The following is a 21,051-nucleotide window of genomic DNA, read 5'->3' as shown; positions in this document are numbered from 1 at the left end:
TAGACAGGGGTGCGTCTTGGCACCCCTGCTATTTTCAATCTTTTTGGCAGATCTTCCCGCGGCACTTGAAGTGGAAAGAAGCGCAAGTCCAAGAATGAATGGGCATAAAGTGCCTTGCCTTTTATATGTTGACGATCTAGTGATCCTGGACCAAACTGAAATAGGACTCCAAAGGAAATTAACTGCTTTTAAACATTATTGTGATAGGAAAATACTGACTGTAAATATGGAAAAAACTAAGGTTTTATGCTTTGGAAAGAGTAAGAAGAATTTTAATTGGTTCTTGGGTGATGACAAACTAGAGGTAGTTAAGGAGTATAGATACTTAGGCCTCTGGTTTGACAGTGCGCTAAAATGGCGTACCCATCTGGAGGCTCAAAAAGCTAAAGCCTTTTCATCCACATGTGGGCTAAAAAAGTTTAATAAAGAATATGGAGACATGACACACAAACCAATGATAAAGGCATTTGAAGCAATGATCCCCCCCCAAGTATTGTATGGGGCGGAAGTGTTATACTTGAGCGGTAAACATGAGTGGGATCAGGAAGAGGGAAAAAGTTTAAAAATGTTATTGTCTTTACCTAATTGTACAATGGTTCAAGCAATTAGAGTGGAACTAGGCCCTGGTAAGATTTTGGAAGCGCCAAGACCCAGGATTGACACCTAAGGTCTCACAATGGTGTGGAGAGGAAATCCAAATAAGTAATCTTGGCTGGGCAAAGGATGTGAGAAAAACACTCCAGAAAGTAGCTGGGCGCCTTAATGTGAGATTTACCCAGAACGCCCAGATAGGCGACTTTACAAAGAGAACACTTAGGGAACAAGGCCAGACGTTCTCAAAGGCACAGGACCTAGATTACATGCTGGAGAAAAAATCGGTCCAGTGGTCAAAGAACTCTTGGGTAAATGAAGGCTGGTTCCCGTATCTGGATATATTGCCTAACCAAGGGTTAAGATATGAAATACTAAGGTTCCGGGTGGGGATTAACCCCTGGAAGATAGATGGGAAATTAAAGTCCGTACTGATTGGCCCAGAAGGTAACTGTAACTGTGGGCGGGGCCTAAGAAACGATATGTTGCACATATTGCTTGATTGCACATTTGTACATGATTTAGGGAAACTGTTTTTACGCCCTATATTCCTATCACATAAGATAATTTCACGTGCCCAGGCGATTTGCTTACTTACAGATATGCATTCGTTAGAAATCGCAATTGGATTGGGTAAATTCCTGAAGGCAATAAAATATTTTGGAAGGGAGCTATTGAAGGAGGGACATTGATTTTAAGTCCTTTTAGGCCTTTTTATAAAATTTAAATCTGTTTTAAATTCTTCTAGATATGTGAGAACTCCGTAAAATTTGGGTTTAATGAATTGCGTGTCTGAGGGAGTCACCCTCTTTTAACCTTTCTTTTTAACCTGTATTGAATTTTAATTATTTATGATGTAGTAGAAATTTTGTCTATTCGTACTTTTTGGACTCTGATTGTGTGTGTTTTGTTTCGTTTTGTTTAAAAGACTATGGTCTAAATAAACAAGTTTCTCTCTCTCTCAATAAAATCTATTTAATAAATAATTCTTAAACTATATTGTTGTTTTCTGATCTAAGAATTCCTTTTTTCTCCACAATAATTTCTCCCATTACCTACTCTTTTGTAAATAAATGGGGAAGTTCAATTTAAGTAGCAGCCATCCCCCATGATTCTGATGGAGGGATGGAGGGAGAGGTGAGATTTAAACAATCACTTATGTTCTTCCATTATAAAAGATCAGGACATTCGCAGAGCTCTAAACCTTATGAAGTTAGTGTTAGTAACGTTCTTCTCTCCATGGCAGCTGCCGACACAAGCTTCAATTGGAATCCTACCTTGGTTATTTCAAACCCAGTGACCAAGGTGAATCCCACCAAATTCAAATCAATGGAACATATTTCTTTCAGAGACAGAATACTTTTAAAAGCTGCTACGAGTTTAGAACAATTAAGTGGGTTAGATTTCCTCTAACCCAAATTCTGAGTCTTAAAGTAAATAACTTTGAGGTTAACAGCTTCAAAATTATACTTCTAAATAACCTTGAAGCTAGGTGCAACTTCCCTTATGCGTTTTTTTATTTTTTTATTATTAGTATCTTGATTTGTATTTTGCCTAGTTACAGATTGGAGGGATTAAAGAGACCTCATGGGTCAGGAGATGTCCAGCCTCTGTCTAGCTACATGGTTTTCCTCCTTCTCATCCTAAGCCGAACATTTGTAGATGTTGAAGGGTTAGGAATGGAAATTGATGCAGAAGATCTTGCCGCCTTTTCTTCACATTTACCTTCAAAGTTACTCCATCATTTTGCATTCCGTATACCACACCGAACAGGGCCCTGTTTTTACTGTACCTTTCGCCAGGCCGATAAACCAATCCTGGGTGATAAGTTACATAAACACTACCAGTTTCCCCTGAGACTGGCTTCGTGGTATCTACTGGCAGATGATTCCCTATTTGAGAAGTATACATGGCCTTTCTTGATTTTGACTGAAATTCAGATTTAATGCTTACTAAAATAGATGGCGGTTTAGTTTGTTGTGTGTTCACCAAAACTAAGGCTTTTGAGATCTCATGAAATGTAGTTTTCATTAATGATAGCATATTTAACATAGGCACCCTCTGCCAGGTTGAGAAAAGAGGTACCAAAAAGAATGTGACTTCAAAAAAGCCTCAAGACCTAGGGAACTAAGAATTGAGATAGGAATTAGAACAATTCAAACTTCCCTCTTCCAGAAGAGCTTGGGTAGTACGAGCTCCGAACAATGGTGAAGAAGAAAGGCGGGGCTCTTCCACCCACATTTCTGCATTGTTTTTAATACATTTAAAGCATTTAGACATTCAACATATTAAGATTATCTTCAACATTGTCCTTGCCCTTAGCCACAGACCCGACAGATTCCATTCTGCTCTTATGTTCATCGGGCCAGACTCTACTACAAATACCACAAGATCACCAAGCTCATTGGTTGGCACAGAAGAAAATATGTAGTCTGTTGCTCATTGATCTCAGACTACTTGTCCTGGAGACTTTGGACAAGTTGCTGATGGGCCCTCGGCTACCCTCTGCTACCAGATTGAATGGTTTACCAAGAGTAGCTATGATTTCAGGAGAATGCTAACTAGAACTTGTTATTTCAAGATCAGTGTGAAACTTAACTCTGAGAGTTTCAAATTATTTGCACTTTGAACTGTATAGTGATAGAGACTTTTCAGACAGCCCTATCAGTTTACGGGCATCGTAATTGGCCGTTCAGAACAGGGTACGATTCGGTCAGAAGCTAGGGCTCCGTATTGGATTCGGCAGACCCGAATCCGATTCGGAGTCCTTCCTAATGAGATCATAGTCGACACGTAAGTCAGAGTTTAAATTGGGGTAAGGGCTTGGGTCGACCAGGATTGGATACTGCAGCCTACTCAGTTTCCGTCTCCACTCTCCACTCTCAGGCCAGCAGCCAGATCAACAGCACGCTTTTGTTTTGAGTCTAGCACTTGTGTTTGTCTCATGAATCTTTAACAATCCTTTAATGGTCCCCAGCAATCCTTATATATGATACAAATCCTTTAACAATCCATTCGTAGTCCTTGATTATAAGGCAGCCAAAAGGGGAACAGTAAGAAACGGGGCTAACCTACAGACAATAATCAACACCAGACAGTAATCAGCAGCCCACTGAAGCTCAAGAATTAAATTATTGGAATAGCTCTTACAAAATATAGATTTGAATAGTCTGAGATAGTCTTAAGTAGTAAAAAAATAGTATTTCAAAAGGTATTCAGACAGAACATCAAGTTGAAAATGTTGACATCAAGAATATCGATGTCAAGAATATCGATTTTCTAGGTAAGTCATATTGATTTTTAAAATATAGAAGTCATTAATACAGGTTACAAAAGTATAATTGTTTAAAATATCGTGTTTTAATTATTGTTTTGTAATTTAGTATATATTTTAAATATTTATGATGTAATTTTTTTGTTTAATTATTGTTTATATTTCTTACTATATTACTTATATTTTTAGTAATTCTGAAATTTAATTTAATTCAATTTTTGCTTATAGTTCCGTAGAGGGTTGTGGGTTTATAGGGGTAAGTAATTTGAATAAATTAATGAATATATTTTTTTATATTATTTAATTGATATTTAATTATGTTAATTGTGCTATTAATATTTTTATGCAAATGATTTGCATGGGTTGTGAGGTTTACAGGTATAAAGGGTGGGAAATAATTTAGTTTTAATTAATTAATAATTAGTTGTTAATTAGTATTAATTAATTCATTTATAATTTAATCAGATTATATAGGTGCGGGTGTGGAGTTTATGGGGTAAAATGATGGGAAGTTAATTTTAATGAATTTATATTTAGTTTTTAATAAATAATATTTGTTTAATTGATAATTATGTTAATGGTGCAATTCTTTTTTTTTTTTTTTTTTTAGATGTGGGTTGTTGAGTTTGCAGGGGAATGGGGTGCATGGCAGCCTAAAGTGCACCATCTTTATAGATGTGGCACTGTTCTGCTCTCTCTCACTTTTCATGCAACACTAGGGGCCCGATGTAGGTGGCAAATACCGGTCGGAAACGGCCGAATTCGGCCGTTTCCGACCGGTATTTGGCATCTTGAGATGTAGGGGGCCAGATTTGACAGATTCTGAAAATTTACCGAATCGGTAAATTTACAGAATCTGTAAAATACCGAATCTGTATTTTTACCGATTCGGTACCTTCCAGATGTAGGTGGGACTCTTCTGAGTCCCAAAGGCCCTACAAATTCGGTATTTTACCACCCAATCCAATTGGGTGTTAAAATAACGAATTCAGGTGTGCATGCACATGTGTGCATGCACACCTAGCCATGTGACAGACAGACATGCCCTTAGGGCATGTCTGTGTGCCACATGGCGCACATGCCTATTTTTGGGGTGCCAGAGGGTGTCAAAGTGACACCCCCTGCACCCTTGCCAAATTCGGTATTTACCGATTCTGTAATTACAGAATCGGTATTGCCCATTGATTCCTATGGGCTTCAAGGCCCATAGGAATCAATGGGCAATACCGATTCGGTATTTACAGATTCGGTAAATACCGAATCTTAACGATTCGGTATTTACAGAATCTGTAATACCTACATCTCCCCCCTTCATATTTACCGACTCTTAAATACCGAATCGGTAAAATTCGGTATTTAAGAGTCGGTAAATATGAATTACCTACATCTGGCCCTATGTGATTTCTTGGTAAATTTGGGCCCTTTTTTTTTACCTCGCAATTTGACATTTGGCATTGAATTTCATGGGCTGATGGTGCCACCCTGTGCCTTTCTGTATGTATGGCAGGCACAGGCATGCATTTAGTAGCCCGATGTGTAGGCTTAGTCAATGCTTGTTAGGTCTTGCCTACAGACAGCTTTTCAGCACACAACAAATCACAGTTGATTGCTCTGCAAGTCTGCCCATGATAGACTTAAGTCAGGGCCACTGGAATTATGTGATTGTGTGGCTGTGGCAATTTTCACATAATTATAGATTTGCAGCATTTGCCACATAATCCATCATCTTCTTCGTAATCTGCAGATTTTAACAAAAAAATAGTTTCTAGCTCAAACAGTTCAAAAGTTTCTAAGAACAAAGTGGCAATTGTTACCACGCCTTTTGCGAAGGTTGGTGGGTCACCTTTCTGTTGGTTATTGATATCACATAAAATGTGTATTTGTTAAGCGCATGTTCACCCATGGGCATCTTGGTGCTGAATTACAGAAATGTATTGCTACCCAACTCAATGGCACTCATTTTATTGACCTGAGAAGGATGATAAGCTGAGTGCATCCACCGGGATTTTAACCTGTGACCATGAGGTTAAACACAGAACTCTTCAGTGGACGCATTAGTTCACTAAGCCACCAGACCCAGCTCAACATTACTATATTTGGGAAATAAACTGGTACTAATGAGGTGCACCCAGTGACCAGCGAGTATTAACAAGTGTAAAAAGTACAAAATAATGAAGTGATACTGTTTATTTATTTATTTAAAAATGTGTTAGGCGTAGGACGAATCATCCCCACAGGAATCTCTCAGCACCGCAAAGTCAGTGGCAGAAAGGGAAAAATAAGCTGAATTAGTGACTAAACAACCATGTTTTCAGATGTTTTTTTAACAGCCCAAAAGTAGGGCTGGCACAGACATCGCCTGGCACCCTGTTCCAATGGTAGGGCGCAAGATAAGAAAAGAAGCGCCCTCCCATTCCAGTTTTGTTAATCCTCATTGGACACAACAGACCGCGATTTCTTGACCTTAACTGCCGGCAAGGTATATAGGGTATCAGTTTTTTCCTAAGGTAGGGTGGACCCTGCCCCTGTAGCGTTTTAAATACCAAACACAGAAGCTTAAACAGAGCTCGCTTCCTAATGCGCAGCCAATGAAGTAGGGCAGAAGGGGTTCCGAAGACAAGCGGGATGGCCGGTTAAGAGCAAGACGTGCAGCAGTATTCTGCACGTATTGCAGTCTAGAAAGATCTTCCCTGATCCTTACCAGTAGAGAGTTGCCGTGATCCAGCCTGCTCACTAGTGAAGCCTGAATGAGCGACTTTCTTGCAGAAAGGGGAATCCATGGAAAGATCTTTCTAAGCATACGCATCAGGCCAAAACAAGTGCCCCACATGCTGTTCACCTGTTGTTCCATGGAAAGTTTATTATCCACAATGACACCTAAGTTTCTCACCCATTTGTTTGGGGTGGAGGGTTCACCCAGCTCGGGAGGCCACCAGTCGGAGGACCATAGTAGCTCTTCTGCTTTCCCAAACAGCACAATCTCAGTTTTGGTGGTGTTCAACCACAAAAAAATAGCTGTTAAAAAATGTGCAGCATTACGCTGCATAATTTGCCTTTTCTTGCTGCATAACTTATTCAACCCTGCTGTATAATTTGGCCCATCTCATGCTGCAAAATTCCAGTGACCCCGACTAAAGTCAATTAATTTCATGAGGACTACGTCAGTTACACGCTTTGCCCTATAAATTCTCATTCTGTAATAAACCATGTGTTGTTGATTTCACTAATCCAATTCCCTTTTTAAAGTTAAAGTACATGAAATACAGCAAATAACAACTATAGCAATGTAATTGTTTTTACCACCTTCACTGTGACTCAGTACATTGCGGTTACATAGGCAATTTTACTTCCATTTGGGGGCAATGGGTGTTTTTCCCATTATTTCGTGCAGTGTTTAAGAGGGATGAAAAAAGTGGGGGTCTCTAAACAGGGTGTGGCCTAAGAAGCGTAACTAGGATTCCTTTCGAGAGGTCTCATGTATGTAATCATGGGCGTGGCTCACACACAAACTAAAATTCTGTTCTTCCCATAGTGTGCCACACTACCAGTATTTTGGTCCCTCTCTTAGTTTTTTGTTATTGCATCCAGATTAATAATGCAACAAGTGGCATACGCCTGAAACAAGCCAAGTCTATTGGTTTTTCTAATAGTTTATAGTTGTGTAAGATAAATGAGTAAGAATGATTTTGTGGTAAATGAATATTATTGAAAATGTTTCATTTCTGAAGATACGGGAATGTGAATTAAACATGTGGAAGTGGTAGTGGTCTGTGGAAGTGGTAGCGGTCTGTGGAAATGTCTCAGTTGCTACCATTCTTCCCTTCAAATTGCTTTCCTCTGCAGTCAGTTAGGCTCTTATGCTATATTTTTTTTGTTATGGGGGTCATAAACACCTGGAGGGTGGAGGTTGCGAAATAGTACCTGAATTACAACACAAACAGCGGACAGACACTAGAGGAGAATCAACAGATGTCAGATTCTGAGGGCAGACTGCACTTATGGCAATGGGGCACATTAAAAACTGTGTGAATAGAGTCTAAAATCAGTATAATATAATATAATATAATATAATATAATATAATATAATATAATATAATATAATATAATATAATATAGAAGCGTTGAGGCCAGAGATAGAGAATGAAACACTGAGATAAGAGGGTGTGTGTGTGTAGGGGGAAGAAATAAACATGTGAGACCGACTGAGTTAGTATTAAAGGAGAGCAATAGAATGGAAAGAATGATACCCACAGGAAGGACAAAGGGTGAAAGTGAAAAAGAAACAAAAGAGAAAGAAAGAAAGAAAGAAATTGTGTGTGTATGTGGTTGAGGGAGATAGAGGAAGCAAGAGAGGGTCAGTGAAACTGAGAGAGGGAGAAGCAGATGGAACGTGTTGGAATGAGAGTGGAAACAGATAAACAGAGGAGAGAAAGAGGAATAAGAGAAAAGGCAACAGAGGAAGTGAGAAAGAGAAAGAAATGAGTATACTGGAAAGGAGAAAGTAGAGGAAAATGCGTGGGAACCAGGGAGAAAATGCAAAGGAGTGAAAGGGAGAAAGTGAAAACTGACTGAAACACAAAATGTGAACTGATGTGTGTTAAAGAAAAAAAGACAACACTTGAGAACTAAAAGGTTAGATAATGTTAGAAATAAATATTAGAAAGACAAGAGAAGAAAGATGGATGATTTGAAAGAGGGAACATTAAGGGGGGCACATAGATGTTAGCAAAATGAGAAAAATCTATACAAAGTGAGAAGCCCGAGGGCAAGAAAGAGAGGAGGGAAAATAAACAAGAGCGTTAGAGAGAGGCAGAGAGAGATATGAAGGAATAAGACGGCAGAGGAAGAAGACAAGAAAAAGAGAAAAAAGAAAAGAGTGTGCGCAATAGAGGATAAGGTGGAGAGACACAGATAAGAAGGCGTGAGGGATTGAAGAAGATGAAAGAGAAGGAAGACAAAGGAGAGAGATTGGAAGGAAAAGACAGAAAGAGGGAAGAGGAAACAAAAGAGGGTTAGGAATTAGAGAGAGGAAAACCTGCATACACAAAAAGAAACTTACAACAGAACCACAACACAAAACGTTTGTCTGGTCCAGCCCAGGTCTTCATAACCCTCACAGACAAGACACCACACTTTTCAGAATGATTATTTTCTAAGTAATCGATGAGAGTAAACTAGCTAAAATATGCTTAGATCTTAACCAAGACCTTGCTAGATAATGCAAAACATAATAATATGTAACTAAAGTCTTCCACATTCTAGTCAATTTGCGTTTTTCCATGTGCATTCCTGAACTTAAAATGTAAGGCATCTAAGCTGAAAAGAAAAGGCCTTACTGAGCATCTCTCACTTGACTTGTAGTTGGTGCTATGCTGGTGGTGGTGTCTTGATGCGGAGGTGGTGCTGTGCTGATGTTGAGATGGTGCTGTGGTGTACTGTGGTGGTGTTGAGTGATGCTGAGGAGATGCTGCGCTGGTACTGAGTGATGCTGTGCTGGCACTGAGCAATGCTGTGCTTCTGCTGCACTGATGCTGCAGTAGTTTTGGTGCTGCACTGATGCTGAGATAGTGCTGCCCCGGTAGTGAGGTGGTGCTGCATTGGTGCAGAGGTGGTGCTGTACTGTTGCAGAGGTGGTGATGCACTGGTGCTGAGGTGACGCTGCCCTGGTGCAGAGGTGGTGCTTTACTGGTGCAGAGGTGGGGCTGCGCTGAGGCTGATTGGTGCTGAGGTGATGCTGTGCTGGTGTCATGTTGGTGCTCAGGTGCTGCTGAATGATGCTCAGGTGGTAAAGTGGTGGTGCTGCTGAAGTGGTGCAGAGTGACGCTCACTGGCGCTAGTGTGGCTGCATGGATGCTGAGGTGGTGCTGTGGTGGTGCTGAGTTGGTGTTGCCCTGGTGCTGAGGTGTTGCTGTACTGATGCTGCAGTGGTGCTTTGCTGGTGCTCAGTGTTGCTGAGGTGGTGCTTTGATGGTGCTGAGTAATGGTAAGGTGGTGCTGAGTGTTGCTGGTGCTGAGTAATGCTAAGGTGGTGCTCTCGACCCCTGAACATACGTACAGGTGATCAATGAAGTTACTTTGTCAAGAGCTCATAAACCTGTCCCTTTTGATGAGGATGTGCCTCTGAGTTTGAGTGAGGCACCTCAACTCAGATGGCCACACCAGCACAGATTTTCTGGGATAGAAAAAGAAATTATGCTGCATCCCTTATGCCTCACCCGTGACAAGCCCTGCAGTGGGTGCCAGACCTGGGCAATGATGTCAAAGTGCACAGTACACCCAAAGCATCTGAATGCACAGCCTACAGATATTAGCTGGTAAACCGGGGGCCATTCTAACCAACTCAACAAAGGCAGCACTAGGGATCCATAATCTAGACTCTGAGTTCCACAGATTACACAGGCTGGTGGTTGTAATAAAGAACTCTGAACGTGAGCATGCTTCAAAGGATAGGAGGAGACAAAGGAAGCATAACTAAATAACCAGCAACTTGGTTAAAGGGGGACTGCTCTTCTCACCGTTCATGAGAAGAGAGGATGGCAGGGCGGGGGAGGGAGGACAGGCAATGGGCGTTCAACAAAAATAATGTGCCAATCAATCATAAATTCTGCTTGACTAAGAAAACATAATATACAAGTTCCTAATGTAATGGGTTTAGTGGAGATGTACACATGATATAAACAAACTCATGGCAACAAATGCTATATCTGTGCACATAGAGTGTGTGTTCCTGCACCTAAACAATCATTTTAAAAACCACGAGTTGCAACTTCTATGTGTGCTGCACAAGCAGTACACACAGAAGTTACAAATCGGCATTTATGATTGTTTATGATTGTTTATGTGCAGAAAGGTACACCTTCCTGCACATAAACAATCATTTCCCACAACACAGGCACCCATGCACTATTGTGCAAGGGTGCCTGCGTTGGCGCAAGGCAGCTAAATTTAGCGCCAGCGCAGGGAGAAACGTAGGACTAAACCGTATTGTTGTAAATACAGTGCAGCCCTGCATTTCTAAAGTGACAGAGCGTGGCGTTAGCCTTCTTGGCTTAATGCTGCGCTCCGCCACTTTAGTTGTAAATATGCCCGAGTGTAAATGAGACATGAGCTGCCTCTCAGGATGCGTTGGAGTTAAAGGCTCACACCAGAGGTTGCAGGGTTGTCTTTCAGGTTACATAAATGATACAGAGGATTGTAAATTATAGATTAGCCACTTCTTAGGGTGTACTTGAGTTAAGGTTTGCACGTAAATAGCAATAGAATTTCAAGGGCACCAGATTTAAAGCCGCTTTTTGTGGCCATTCTGGCAGCAGGACGCGTGCCTCGAGCTGAACCATCTCTGAAAAGGAGCTGACGGGAGGTGCAACCCAATTTTAAGTCTAACCAATTTGCATAAACACACCCTGGCGCTCAGCATTTTGCATTCCAAATAAAAGCACTCCTTTTCTCTGGTAGTGTAAGGATAAAAGATGGAATTCAAGGAGTGCGTCATACGCCCAATGGAAACTTAATACCAGGTAGGCTCATTTCTTAAAAGATGCACTTTACTAGTTACCACATCGTGGTACTAAACCACCAGTACGGCATTGTGAAGAAATGGGGTGTAATCTATGGAGTGGTTGTGCAACCTCACAGTGTAATACACTTAATACTCGTTTTAGGACCCTTGGGCTTCGTCTGTCAACCCATCAGCTCAATCCCGAGTAGCTGTGGCACTGAGCAGCAAAGCTTACACAGAGGACTAAGTGTACAGCATTTAGACAGCCCCAAAACAATTGAAGAAATTGACAGACCACTCAAGAGGTTTGACACCAATTTATATAAATAGACTGTATTTTTACAAGAATTTAGACACCAGAGCAAAAAAGATCCACCAAAGAGTTCCAAATATATAGATATTATAAGCAATAATAAATCAAAGCAATTTAACTCAACTGTGAACAAGCCTTGGCAAAGTCAACACATTTGACACTCTGAAACTTTTTCAAGGAAAACATAGATAAGTGTCAATGCAGATGGTTACTTGGAGCTTGTGGCAACTAACTCCAGCAGGGAACTAGTCAAGGGGATCAACAAGGTCCTCCAGAACAGTTGACTTCACAGAAGAAGCAGTCCTACAGCGGTTCCAGACACTGTATCCGCGTTGTAATGGATCCTTATGGAGTGGTCCTGATACAAGTGAGAAAGGATTCTGAAGATGCTCCAAAGATGCTGTGAATTTCACAAGGATTAAAAAGTTTACTTTTATCCTGAAGGATTTTATATTTAATCATTGTTTTTGAGAAATTGTAGGATGTGTTTGTTTAAGTATAGAAAACATGTTTCAATGGGTTTTCTAAGATTAATAGGCATATTTATATCTGTCCTATTCATTTAATGATCAGCATCCGTTGGCAGCTTGACTCAATGCTTGGTTTTAAAATAGACCATATTAAAAGTACACCAGTGGAAGCTGTTGGCGTTAAGCCATGCTTGCGCTTCAGCACATGATGCAGGTGGCCATTTTGTGATGTCCCATCCTGCCACATACGTAAATGCTCTCCTTGACATAAATAAGACCTCAGAAAACAGGTGAGGAAATCTAGAAAATCAAAACTCCTAGATGACCTCGCCCTGCTCAAAACACTTTGATCTGTCATCATCACAGCTGAATCCTCAGTCCACCTTATGCAAACTTCAGGTCATCCGAAACTGCGCAGTCCAAACACTTCTTCAGATCTCCCGTCGACTCCCAATCAATCCTGGATTAAAGAGACTTCATTGGCTCCCAGTCAGGGAAAGAACTGAATTCAAGGCCCTGTGCATCGCCCATAGGGCCTTCTGGAAGACGGGCCCTGCCATTAACCAATCGCTGATTACCCCCTACCACCCGAATAGACAGCTCAGATCAGCTTCTTCCTTCCTCGCCCTAGTGCCCAGGATCAAAAGAACTAGATGTGGTGGCCGCTCCTTTGCTTACAACTCTGGAACTCTCCCCCACTCCACTTGCGGGCAGAGCCCAATCTGCTCCCATTTTGTAAGCTTTTTAAAACTCTGCTCTTCAACAAACCTGTATAGTTCCTAACTATCTTCCTACATGCGTTTGTCTGCAGCGCTAGGACGCCTTAGGGTAGCTATCGCGCTTAACAAATGGTCTTTTCCTTTCATTTCATTTCATTTCATCCCGTTACTGTAAAACCACCATCACTGAAGCAGCCAGCATAAGCAAAGTCTTCCCCAAGGTTGTCCAACAGTACATCAGTTCTCTCTGGAAGCCTACAGACCATGCTTCAGTCAACAATTGCTACACCATCAACCTCTTCTTCACCAAGAACATTGTCAAAAATCAGATCCAACATCATTACCACTTCTGCTGCTATCTGACTTCCAGCAATCCCCCATCGCCTCACCAACAAACAGACATCCTTCAATCCATTCTTGCACATGGATCTCTCCAATATCTTGAACTGTCAAGGAAACCATCCTTCCTTCTTCCATCAAAGGTGATGATTCATCTCTTTAAAGAAGTGCTGTTCCTTATGACCTTCCGCCAATAGCTGTGTCTTCCCGAGGGCCATGTCTGATGTTAAACGCTCCATTGCTCTTAAGTTAGGTTTGCGCTCTACAAATACCAACGCATACATACATGCACATACATGGTTTAAGGCCCACAGGTGTTGTTTAAAATGATACAGAGCACTGTGAAAGTAATTCAAGGAATAACCCTGTTCAATGTAAATGTAACCTTCTGAAGTTATGTTTTCTCGCTTATGCTAACTTAGCCTTCTGAATGTGCCCATCTAATATCCTGAGGCGTGCTATATCCTGACACATGTGACCTAAAAAACTAGCATTTTGAGCCAAAACTATTTACATTTTTCCTTCTCGTGAAGGCCGTCTATAGACCCTCATAAGCTCAGCTACGCACCTCCTATGTTCTCTTCATGAGAAGTTTGTTGCCCCTAGACTCAAAATTATTAATGACTACAATCCCATGACTGCATCTATTTCTGAGGGCAATATGCATCTACAGTTTACAGCTAACAACTAGAAAACTGTTTTTCACTATGTCATAAGTTACTTAAATCTGTTAGAGATAAAGTGAAAAGATCTCAGGAATAAAACATGTGTAAAATAACACCGTATAGAAACTATGGGGCATTTTTATAAAGGTTTTGCATTGCCCTAGCACCACAGAAGGGTGTGCACGGGTGACGCAAAACTTAAGTGAGATTTATCAAACCATGCAAGACCACCTTGTCTGGATCTGCATGGCTTCATAAACAGGCGCAGCTCTTCCACTAAGGTGGAGGAGCATAACCCCACTGCTCTTTGAGCATAATATCATTTTGGTTTTCGCTGATTCAGGGCAGGGTTAGGGCGGGCGGGCTCGAGGCACAGGAGGAGGAGTGGTTTTCACACTCCAAGTGCCAATGACTGCTTGGCTGGCCGTCTTGGCTCGACTAAACAGTCATGCGCACTTTGCATGTTACCCACCGGGCTGCATTACACAACCTGGTAGGGAACATGCCCAGGCCCCCAGTCGAGCTCCGTTCCACTGTGCTCAGACCAATCAACAGTGTGATTAGCAATGGGGAGCAAATCTGTAGTGATTGCTACTCATCCTGTTTTGCTCTTCCTCTGATGTCACCATGTGGAATGTAATATTCATGATGACACATTAGAATGTTGGGATCCCAGCTCTGTGAATTCAGGTGGGAGCTTGGGGCTGAGCTGTAAGGAGACAACTCCTGGTGGGGTCTGTATTCCTTCTTAATATCTAATTCCAACTACTACCATCTTGTACTATCATATCAATAAATACCAATTCTTCAAGAACCTACGTTGGACTTCATCTTCATTTCCTTCACTACAAAATCATGACGCTGCATTGCAGCGTTGTGATTGACACTGGGCAGCATGTGTGCTCCCTGGTTGCGATACTCATCAGAGAAGCGGAGACGGGACGCGGCCAGCAGAAGAGGTGAGTGGTATTTTATTTTTTTGTCCCCCCTGCTACCTCCCTCCCTCCTACTCACATCCTCATTCCCTGCCAGCCACTACTGTTGATTAATCTAGAGTAACGCAAGGCAGTACAAATCGCTGCCCTGCGTTATTGTGTGGCAGGGAGGCGCTCCGCGAGTTGAGTGTGGATGTTCTCATGCATCCACCCATGTATATTGGCACATTCCAAGATTTACCATTAGTGGTAGACCTGGGAATGCCTCAAAACACTACGCCTCCCCAGGTGAGGCATAACAAGGGCATAACAAGGAGAAATATCTTTATTTCCCATCGTTTTTTCTTCTTTCTACGTGTGCTGCATTTTGTAGAAAGAGGAAAATGCCTCTGAGGTGTGGTGCCGCGGCCAGGGCGACTGATGCTAGAATCTGGGGATCACGGTTCGATTCCCGGCTGCAGATTAGCCCACCTCCATGTGACTCTGAGCAATAGCTTGCTTAATCTTCCCGACGGCCCCCAGTGCCTGGAGACCCTTACGGGTGATTGTTCGCGCTTTACAAATGTGGATTATTATTATAATTATTATTATCAGGAAGGTTTCCCTACCTGCACATAAACAATCCTACCTACAAACAGGCACCCTTGCACTATGATGCAAGGATGCCTTCGTTGGGACTAGGCAGCCAAAAATGTACCAGGGCTAGAAAAGGAAAGGAATGTCCCACATAATGCTAAACATGGCACATTCATGCCCTTTCACGCCGTGGAGCAAAGTGGCTTGCTGCGTTCTGCTGTGTGAAAGATTCCCCTCTACATGTTCATTCTCTCATTATGAATGTGGTTCATAAGAGGCTTTTAATCAATTTACAAGGACTGGTGTGCCTCTGTACGGCTGCTCCGGAACATTCTTTGACTGAGTCTAGGGCCAGCTTTATCTCGAAAAAGACATTTTATGCAGAGATTGAATGCTTCGCACAGGCCAACCCATTTAGCATGGAGACTGTGAAACCAAGCATGCTGGGCACATATACTCAGACAACAGCCCAGCTCCTAGACCTGTGCTTGGGTTCAACAGGCACAATAACTGCTTGCTGTGGGAGGGGACACTGAGCACTTGTCGGTTTCATAAAGCACAAGAAGCCGCGCCTCCGCAGGTCCAGCATAAGGCCATGCCCAGCTGGGGAAAGCGTTCTACCATGTGGATGTCCTGCAGTTGCTTCACCTTTGACCAATTGAAAGGAAGGTCTTGTAGATCACGCTAATTCTTTCAGAGGAGGAAATGATAGCTTTCAGATTCCAATTCAGACACATCTGGAAATGTTTTAAGAAAAAACACCCCAAGAACAACCTGTAGCTTAGAAATTGTGAAAATGACACAGCTGAACATTGATCTTGTGTCTCTTGTCACACAACTAAACAATAAACTAATGCCAATGTATAACAAAACCATTACAGCTGTAGATAATAGAAACTTCAAGAACAGATGCTGCTCATGCAGACATTTCAGTTCCTTAATCCTTTGTGTTAGTGGAAAAGCAGTAGCAGGAAAGCATGCCCCCGATGGTGTAATACTAGTGGATTTATGCGAAAAGGCACCAATGGTCACTGCAACTATAGGACCAGCGCTTACAGCTCTTCATAATTTAAACAACAAGGGCAACCCTTATGTCCATGCGAACAGGGGTATCAAGTAATACTTGAAACATGCATTCACATGGAACTCATTAAGAAAACAATCATGAATATCGCAGATATCACTGTGCGGATTCAATCCGAAAGCTAACAATGTCAAAATAAACATGTTTGGAAAAAGTACAAATAAAGCAGCCAGTATGTAACACGGTTCAGCTGAACCAAGTTTTATTCAGACAAATAACAAAAATTCTGCACACTTTTATGAAAGTGTGTTGAGTGAAATATATCAGCAAAAGACCCAACATGTGTAAACAAACCAAAACTAAAAGATAGGACAAAGTGACATAAATCAAAGGCAAACAAAGGTAATTGGTTGATACAGTTGTGAGACAGCAGTTCAAGGTAAAAACTACTCATGGATACAAAAAATCAATAATAGTATCTGCAAAAGGTGGAAACATTGTCTGTCTCTATAATCTTGTCAACTGCGTTTCGACCGCTTAGGGATAATGGGATCTCATCAGGACTAGGGATACCTGGGGTTGGCTGGATTGTAGAGCAGAAGTGAATTCAGTACATTGTCTGCACACTTTAGTGGACTGAAAAGTCCCTTTGAGCTTCTGTGAAGATTCACTAGAGGGCTGACAGATAATGCCTCCAAACAAACGGGCTGAGAGCAATGCAGAGTCCCTGAGTCAGCACAGAACGCTCCTCAAAACTAGTACGCTCCCTCCTGCAGATATGGTCCATGTTGGCCTGCAAAAGAGGAGGCACTGGATGGAGGTCGCGAGCGCGATAAGGCAAAGTGGGGCGCCAAGTGATGGTCAAACTGTGGTACGCTGTCCTACGGGCAGCCCTAGAATGGCTGTGCAGTGTGAGCGGGGCAGTGGGCCCCGTATGGGGGCTGGTGGTGCTTGAGTGCAAGAAGACAGGGCTAAATGAGAGTGAAGGTATGTAGGCGCGTGCACGAGGGCCAGACATGTGCTCCAGTGTAGGAACATGGGGCCTCATTTATGAAAAGTGACGCATCACTGAGTGAAAGCAGCGATGCGTCACTGTTGTAAATAAATGTAGCGCAGTCCACGTAGTTTCTTGTAGGTACTTTATTCCAGGTTAAATGGTACAAGATTAGGGGAATACGAAATCCCTACCAGGAGCAGCCTCCTGCCACTCAGCCTTTCATCCAACTGACAGTCTTTCACACTCAACATTCTAACTAGCTCTCACAACAAACATTTTAGGCTCAGCAGCAGGAATACAACATATCTCCCTTCTTTTATAGAAAAACAATAAACAAATATAAATTCACGGAAACCAAATCAAATCACGCAACCCAGCAATTAACATTCACCACTTCTCCCTTTCTCAAACGAAATGACAAACCACACCACCACGCCAGCACACGACATACAAAACCCAAGAATCCAAACATTCTAGGCTGAGCAGCCGGAATACAACAGACACTTTTCATTGCGCTCTCCTTGCGACATGCTGGATGCATCATATTTAGAGTATGACGCATCATGTTGTGAGGAGTCACAGATATGTCAGCATTTCTGACGTATCTGTAGGCACAAAAATGACGCATGCTGGAGTGTGTCACAAAACAGACGCAACTCCAGCGATGGGTCATTTCACATGGGCAAGTCCCATGTTGAATGTGCCTGATTCAGTCTCATGCCAGGCGTTAAGATATTGACGCATTTGCGACCTAGAAGTGGTGCAGTGAAATCTCAGAGATTTCACTGCGTCACTTCTACGACCCTTTCTTGCGTCAGAACGCTCCCCCTGCATATATTATACCTGGCGCAGGCATAATGTGGCGCAAGGGTTTACAAAGTGACGCATCTACCTAAATGCGTCACTTTAGAAATATAACGCAACATGGCACATTTTTACACTTCTGAAGCGTCACTAAAAGTGACGCACCGGCGGCAGAAAAGTGAAACAAGGGCCCATAAATAAGCCCCATTGTGCTGGAAATGGTTGCCCACAGTGACCCCTGTTCAGTGGCAAAAGCATAGTGATTTAACCAGAAAAACAGAAGGGTTACTCACTATCCCAGAGTACCTGTTTACTACAGAAAAGTGCGGGTACTTTCCCTTAAAAGTATTGCACCCCACCTGGAAAGTACGGATTCCCCACCTTTCAAATTAAAAGAAGAGCAAATACTCATTAATTGGCAGTACCCGCCTGTTCCAATCACTTTCAATAGGCCCAGAAAGGTCTCTCTAGCGTCGCATTAACAACTTTCCACTATCCAAAAAGCAACACATCTGGCTTTGTCGGCCCTTGATTTCCAAACTTGAAGCGAATCATAACCGAAAGTAAGAATTGACCCAAAGGAACTCGCATTTCGCACCTTACAAACTTGCAACCACCCACTCTGCCCTCTACTCGACCTGACACTGGAAATGATCGATTGTCGATGACTCGATATCGATTATTTCTATTCAATCTGTACATGTATGCGGTTCATTTCATGTATCTTTGCTTTATACGTGCAACTACATTTTATATTTGGAAAGCGCTCAAAGCCCCCGGGTGATGGCGGCGTTATATACAACTGCACAAGTATGGTAAATAAATAAAACAGTGGGGGTCGTCTCTCACCGTCTCTCACCCGGACTTTAAATGGCGAAGCCTGGGAATCACAGACAGAAACAATGTATACCGGTCTGGAAGAATGCAGCCAGTGCTTCGAAGTGGGCACCTGGGCGCCTAAGTGAACAGCAGCATAAATACATAGTCCTCTTAAACTGGAATATCCTGCACAGGCTGCACTAGCTGGGGGCCGGGGTCGGTCTGGGACAAAAAAGTAGCCCCGGGCGCCAAAATAAAAGTGGCCTGATCAGTAAATCAGATAGCTGAAAAAAAGTGGAAAAATGGGAAAATCTGGCCAGTGTCTAAAGTGTAGAGAAAAACACCGTGTGGATATGTTGCATGGTATGGGAGTTTGGGAGACTACATGCATTTGTGTTTTCGGCAGGCAGTGTCCGTGGTAATAGAAGACCCGTCTACAGTAGAAACTGACCCACCTGCACATAAAACAGACCCAACAACACAACTGCTAAGAAGCCGCCTGTCAGACCAGCGCATAGGCAGCGTCTGATTGCCCTCTATGCCAGCCCGACCCTACCGGGGCAGAGGGGACGAGCTGTCCCATTACCTGTGAGATCTCGGCTGCCTCGTCGGCCCCCTGCGGTCTCCTGGAGGTCTGGACGCTCTTCACCTTCTGGGTGGGATTTATTGAACGGCCTCTTTGTCCTCCGTCTCTGCTGGGTCAGGGTCACTTCTGCAGTTACTCTTTCTCTGTCTGCTAAGGACGGTTCTTCTAGCGCCCTCTAACGCTGCCCACCTGTCTCGGCTGCACCTGTCCTAGCGGTCTCTTAGATGTCTCTTGATCGCTTGCTGTGTTATGCTACCTTCGTCTATCTCACCTTTATCTGTATCTAGCCGTACTCAGATCCCCGTGCCTATCCGCTAGACTGTCTCTTGGCGGGGTTAGTTGCCCTCTCTCTCTGCACTCTCTTCCCCTTTCTTGCTTGGTTCATGCGCTTCGGTGGACGGTCTCATGCCCGTCAGTGTTCCGCGATGTCACTGTTTCTGCTCTGCTGGCTTTGCCTGCATCAAGCAGTCTCCAGATGGCTGGGGTTTTCTGTGCTCCCCTGCAGTCTATCTCCCACCCCCTGGTCGTCCCAAACTGTCTCTTCTACTCTGAAGTGTCAAACTATGTGTCCCTGCCCTCTTTCCGCTTGCCTTTCCTTTCTGTGTCTATGTCTGTCTCCGGCTACAACAGTCTCTGGCTGCCTCGGTCTTGACTGTGACTGTCTCCTGAATCCCTCTTTGAAGACTGCGCTCTGTCTCAGATCCTCTGTTTCCTCCTGCTGTCTCAAAGTCCCTCTCTCCACTGGTCTCCGGCCTCTCCGTTCCTTGGGATGGCTCTGCTCTGCATATGGCCGTCTCAGAGCTGCCTCCCGCCCACAGCAGTCTCGAGATGGTCCTATCCACTCCACTCCCCTTTACTCTGTCCTGCAGACATTCTGCTTCAGAATGTCTCTTAGGTGACGGTTACCATGGCAGCAGATCAGGATACAAACACTGTAACCCTATTAACCAGACAATGGTAGTCCTGCAGGCCTTTGATTGGCTGAAGCGAGACTCTCGATCTGTCTAACCAGAGGTAAACCTTACTTGTGTGTGTGTGTCTCGCACTGACCTTCATGTGCAGCATCTGTGACAGTCACCTACTCGCAACGCCCAAAGTGCAATGCGTGTTACACATAACATCCTATTTTCAGTGGGTGCTGCAATCGTTTCTTAACCAGGCCCAGCACCTGTGCTCTTCCCCTAAAAACTGAAAATGTGAATTGGTACACCCAATTGGCAACTACTTTGACACCCCTGTAAGACCCTGTGTAGTAAGTAAGAACGCTGTAACTTCTTGAATTGAGGTAGAAGTTTATTCCAAGTTATTCACCCACAATGTACAAGCGTCCTGACGGTCAGAAGAATACAGAAGGCAACACAGGAATAAACATCAATAACATTCTATTACATCATTACATTCTATACTATTACACCCTGGTATATGATAGCAGTGGTACCTA

The 21,051-nt window shown here is 42.9% G+C and overlaps 1 protein-coding gene across 1 annotated transcript in view; it reads right to left on the bottom strand.

The window, feature by feature from the left end:
- The window catches only part of TEKTL1 (tektin like 1), a 248,290-nt gene extending 227,834 nt beyond the window's left edge, over nucleotides 1–20,456 (bottom strand). Inside the window, exon 1 of the mRNA XM_078641461.1 lies at nucleotides 19,611–20,456. The gene's annotated coding sequence lies outside the window, so the exon portion shown is untranslated. The remainder of the gene's footprint in view (nucleotides 1–19,610) is intronic.
- Nucleotides 20,457–21,051: the final 595 nt, after the last annotated feature.

This window comes from Lissotriton helveticus, chromosome 5_1 (genome assembly GCF_964261635.1).
Source record: "Lissotriton helveticus chromosome 5_1, aLisHel1.1, whole genome shotgun sequence".
Taxonomy (NCBI): Eukaryota; Metazoa; Chordata; class Amphibia; order Caudata; family Salamandridae; genus Lissotriton; species Lissotriton helveticus.
The sequence above is the reverse complement of the archived record's forward strand: the minus strand, read 5'-3'. Positions and strand labels throughout refer to the sequence as shown.